The sequence below is a fragment of the Drosophila ananassae genome, chromosome 3R (genome assembly GCF_017639315.1).
Source record: "Drosophila ananassae strain 14024-0371.13 chromosome 3R, ASM1763931v2, whole genome shotgun sequence".
NCBI classification, from domain to species: Eukaryota; Metazoa; Arthropoda; class Insecta; order Diptera; family Drosophilidae; genus Drosophila; species Drosophila ananassae.
The window spans coordinates 20,487,106-20,493,105 of NC_057930.1; positions in this window are offsets into that span (position 1 = coordinate 20,487,106).

Below are 6,000 nucleotides of genomic sequence, written 5' to 3' on the forward strand. Positions count from 1 at the left end.
ACAAACAAGCTTAAAAATTCTGAAAAAAAATGCCCACAGAAATTATAAATTGTTTTATTCAATAAGAGAGTATTTAAGGACATTCCCAATTTAAGCGATTTGCGCCTATGTCTTAAAGCTCCTTACTTATTTTAAAATGAAATATTTTAAGAACTTAAACCAATCTAATGCAATATTACACCCATTTGCCTCCTGAACTGTCACAAACAAGTGTGGCTAGCCAAAGGACCACGCCCTCCTTACACCTCCGGACATACCCTCTGGCCACGGTGGCCAATTTAGAAATCAATTTAATTTCAATTGTCAATGAAAAATCTTTTTACACTCTCAAGTTTTCCATTTTCCATGCAGAAACCCAATCCGTACGCAGCGGGGAAGCTCCATTAGGAGTTTCTCGGTTTCCCAGAGCTCTCTGAGTTGAAAAACTCTTCGGACTCTTGACTTTGTGGCTGCCATTTGGGGGACAAAAGGTGGGAAACCAAAAGCAATTACATAACAGTTTTCGGTTCTATTCCGGAAAGTTTCCTTGATAATTGAAACACGGGGCTTCCTTTGTAGAGAAGTAGAGAGAAACCCAGACAGAATCAAAAACAGGCCAAGTGGCAGCAGGAGCCATAAATTATGCACAGGTCATGAAAGACAGCAGCAACCTGAAAGCGGCAACAATAACACAATCCCGGGAAAGTGCCAGTCACCCCCCAATCCTGGCTAATTGCCCGAAGGTTGGTCCTGAAAAGTTCCCTGAACAGTCGCACCAGACTGTTTCCATCCGGTATTCTGTTTTCTTAGCAACGCCGTCGCCTCGGGATGTGAAAGATTTCCTACACGTTTCGCCCATCTCATAAATAACAGGCAAAATTTCATTTAGACAAATTATTGTCTATCAATATGTTGCCACAATATGAATTGTGGGCAGCCGAAGGGCTAAGGGAGGCGATTGCTCACTTCTCGGCCCACCTTCCGGTCACCCGCTTGTATTTGTATGTTTACATAATAATATTTGCGGCTCATAATTGCATAAATTTTTAAAACGAACCGCGTTTCAGGCCTGTGAGCCGCATGAAATGCCTCATTGTTCGACCCCTGATCCCTGATCACTTTTCCCAGATTCTGTTTAAATTGGTTTGGTTAAATTGTACCCTTACATTGGGTATACTGGAAATTTTACTGGAAGATATACTGGAAGAATCACTCAACTAGGTATTAAATTTAAACATCGTAGATTAAACTATATTTACTATAAACTAAAGTCAGGTTTTTTTAGTAAAAACGTCTTCTATTTGCTAAAATATTTCATAACCTTTAGAGTATCTAGAAAGGGGACAACTACTATTAGACCTACTTGTTTTGGTTTGGTTTTGGGTTAATACGTAGAAATTAAATTAAATATGCCCGAGGTTAAATGTCGTGCAGGTCGCCCTTCGAACAAACACAAAAGGCATTGGCATCGGGCCTAGGCTTTAAATCCAATTATCCAGATATCCAGGACGAGTTGGTCATGCAGGTGTGTATTCTAGAGATTTTATGTCATCCCTCCCAGGAAGTTGAAAAGTATTGAAGAGATAACTTTCCCATTGGGAACTGAGAGTCTTGTCTGCCACTTGACTTCTTCATAATTATTATGAGCGCATAAATTCAAATTCTGTCCAACTATGCGGTTGTCACAGAGCTCATCGATTCTTTCGGCTTCGTCTTCAAAAGAACAGCGCCCCAATTCTCGCCGCCAAGTCCTCAAGAATGGAATCATCTATCGGATGGAGCAAATCGACTGTGAAATTCGATAAGTGGATGAAATTGTCTGAGTGCGAGACGAAGACCAATTGCCACTTGGACCCCGGATTTGTTTACCAGAACAACCCAAATGCGACAAATACGAACTATTATGAGAGAATTATGAATTACGCTCCACTTTATGTGACTTTTACGATGGCAATTCAAATTAGTCTCGTGTTCTCCATTCTGATTCCTTATGAGCGTATTGGCTTTAAGTGATTTTGCCTTCAATTTTTTATATATTTGGATATTTGTTTTGGATTTTTAATTAGTAAGCTATAATAATCCGTCTGTTTTGTATTAAAAAATTATATATTTAATCTAAAAGACATCCTCCATTTGGTTTCATCGCCATTCCCCATCCTTTTGTCCCAAAAAATAAAAATGATTTCCATGAAATACCTATTTTCCCAGGGCAACCACTTGACTTATGACGCCTCCCCTTCCCCGCCTGTTGGGGACAACTAAATCGCTACTAAGTATTATACTATATAGATTATATGGCGGACGAGGCACGCACACACACAGCCACAGGGGTGCCTAATAGTGTAGCCCACTAAAGACACTAAGCACGACAAAAAGACATTAAACACGACAACGAAATAAAAAAACATTGAAGTTCCTTATCAGCATTTCCGCTTTTCGTGACCAATGTCTTGGAGTGTGCACACGCACACACCCAATTCTGTGTGTGAGGGTATGGGCTCAGGGACCCAGTGTGTGTGGTGTGTGTGGGGTGTGCGGGTTTGTGGTGTATCAGTTTCGCAAACTCTCTGGATCTCAGTTGGCATGCAAAGGTTATAGAAATGGAAAAGTCCGAAAAGGGGCAAGGAAGTGGGTTCTCCGACCACTCCACCCAGGCCAAAACTTAATTTCTGGACATGCTCTTGACCACACTGGTTATCCTCCATTATTCATAATATGCAAATGCCTCGCCGTAATAAATTCTTGATGCATGGCCACCGGCTGCGGGTCAATTTTGAGCTCACGCTTGTGGTCTTCAACAGCTGCATAGAGAAAAAATATGTTAGTCCTTGGGATATCTTCTAGTCACCCCTTTTCCACGTGGTTATCATAAATATTAAATTTAAAAACCAGTAATAATTAATAAAGTTTTAAACTAAGTGTAAATTTTTTGTTTCTACTTTGATTATAAAGAAATTAATAAATTAGTTGAATAAAAAATTCGAGAATTGATTTCTTTGCGTGTATCCTTTGCAGCAATTTGGCTTGAGACTGTGTGGCTAGGTGGCTCTGAAGTTGGTTGGTGTTTGGCGTGTTTAGCACTCAATCTGAGGCGGCTCCTCCGAGCCACTGCTATATGCCACATTACCTCTGAACCAAATTAAATGGTTCTTTTCTTTTCTGGCAAACGCGGATTCTCGTTATGGGCTGTTGAATGTGGTGGGCGGAGCCTTCTCTCACGCACCATGTGAAAACCACATACATGCCCACGCCGCAGGACAAGGGACACGATTCGTCTGTAGATCCTTAGATATATTCTTCAAGCTGGATGCGGGCGTTATGCGGGTTTGTAATTCGTAGATATGAGTTGAAATTTTAATTGTAGCCTAAGTCTTTTATAATTGAAAATATAAAGAGAGGTTCAAAACTGATTCTCCACTCTGAAGACCTTCCAGGGTGACTGGACTGTGACTTGAAGAAAGCATAAATCATAAATTTTTTGCACCACTGCTGGGACACCGAATTCAGACCAGTAGCCTTCAGACCAGCCCACCTAACCCTAACAAGCAGACTGTGTATAATGCGCACAATCGCAGCCAGGACACGAAATCGGAAGGAAAGGAAGCCCTAATGTGTGGGGAGTCGTCCGTCGTTCGAGTGGGGGGAAAATCAAATGGGTGGATAACTGCTGGCTCTGCACAAAAATGAGTTTTCGTTTCCTTCTGGTCGGACATTTGGCAGGATGGCAGGACACGTCCATCGCCAGAGTTACTTCTGTGAGACTTCAGCTTGGCTTCTTCTGCTGGGCAAACAAGCGTATAAATTGAGTTATAATTTGTATTGGCACTCCTGACTCTACTTTCTTCCTTTGTGCCTCTCCGGAAGTTGGCTTCTCCGGTATTTAAATGAATTCTCCCGGTTTTCTGATAAGTGTCTTGGCCTTTTCCCGCTTCCCATCCCAAACATGTGGCAATTGGTTGTTATCCCGCCCTAATTCGGGTTTTCCTTCTCCAAAATCATTTCAAGGTATTCGACATGGATTTTAAAGGAATGGGAAACAGCTATCGTAGAAGGGCGCACTGTGATAGGTCTTACGTGTTATTTTGAACGTAAAGTCTACAAAATTCTTTGTATTTCAGCTTCTCACTACCCAAAACTTACTGAGTTTCTTTGATAATTGTTTGACAATTGTGGTTTGGTCCTCGTAATTTTTACTAATTACTCCCGGGGTAAACAATACATATTACCTTCCGCTCTTCAAGTTTGCAACAGTGTTTCACAAGCCCTTTTGTGCTTCAAAATTATTGTTTTTAAGAACTAACGCAAGCAGAACTAATACATTTAATTAAGCCAATTTCCAGGCTGTGGCCTGCGCCCTGGAGAGGAGGAGAACCCACCTCTATCACTAAGAGCCAGGCCTGGGGGAGAAGGCAACTTGGGGCAGTAATACCACCACCCCTCGATTAAAATGCGTACAATAAAATTGTGATTTCTTTCCCATACCTTCCCAGATTTTTTCTATTTACTTTTATACCTTATACCGTACCGTACCGTACCTTTGCCATTTTTGTTCATTTTTATTCGTAATGCTTGAAATGGCAAAATGGCAGTTTACGCTCCGTTCACATTTTGTCCTGTTCCAGCCCCTTTCTCCCAATTTCCCCCTGGCTTGCTACATTGAGTGGCATACTCAGAATGTCTTTACATCTCTTTACGCTTGGATATGGCTACGGAAAGTGGGGTTCCCGAATGGCAACAGCAAAAAAAAAAAAAAAAATAAGAAAAGAAGAATAAATTGAAAGGGGGAGCTCTGGGGAAAATGGCCGCTCGAGACCCGAGGGCATAATTGAGTTATTACTCTGCCTATCATCGAGTGAGCAACACATGGTGAGCTATAGATTTATGTGCAATTGAACCTATTTATGCTGCTGATAATAGTGTCCAAGCCAGATAAGCTACAAGACGAGAAACAGACTAAGTGGAACCCTTCCCAACCTCACACATTGTAGCTCAGTTTCTCATTGCGGTCTGCTCCGACTTGCTTTTGTATTTTTAGTCATTTATCAGCAAGCCAAACAAAAACGATCCCGAAGTTCGAACAACAAACAAACGGCCTAACATCTCAAACTTTGTTTTGTCTGCCAGATCACTCACTCCCTATCCTATCCCTCCTTTCGCATCGAGTATCTGTATCTGTTTTTATGCACCCGCATGGATCTGTCGGATTGCGGCTGAAAATCGATCTTCAAATTGCGGGCCGACAGTGCAAAAATGCAAAAAAGTCACGTAGTCAGCGGAACAGACAAGCCATATAGACAACGACTTACGACTTACGAGAATATGCATATCAAGGATAAAGGGGGCAAGGGGCCATGGATCCCAAATTGTGGCGTTGGCGGAGTTCGTGGCATGGATCGGTGGTCACTGGAGGTGATTAGGTGGGTGCGAGAACTCAGGGAAATTGTTGACATCCAAAATACACTGTCCAAAATGTAGAGGTCGATAAAACATGATTCTTGGCTTAGACCCTCTATCATTTTATATACCTGAAGACTCTTTTTAGGCTCTATTCCTCTTTCAGAATAGTTTCTTGGAATAAAAGCTAAAATAGTTTCTATAACCAGAGTGAAATCTTTCACTGCAGGCTTAGCAGCAAATGGGCAATTAAAGTGTCACAAGTTTGGGACATGCAATATTTCATGACGCACTGCCCAAGATTATGAATATAAATGCAAATTAGTCCTGAACCGAGTCCAGTCCATTCCCAACCCCAGCCCCGATTTCCAAGGTGGCTCTCATTCACCTGTCTGAAGTCATGGGGATGGGGGCGGCTAAAAACCACTAGCAGGGGGTGAATAGGGATGGCTGGCGGGGTTACTTAGAGAGCGGGAGCGTGACAATCATTAAAAGTCAACCGACAACGACGACAACGTTGAAACGTCCGACGTTGAACAATCACTGAAAATGACTAACGGTAACCACGATAGCTCACATCCGGACCAAAAGTCCTGGCCTGAATACACTCCTGAATACATATATTTT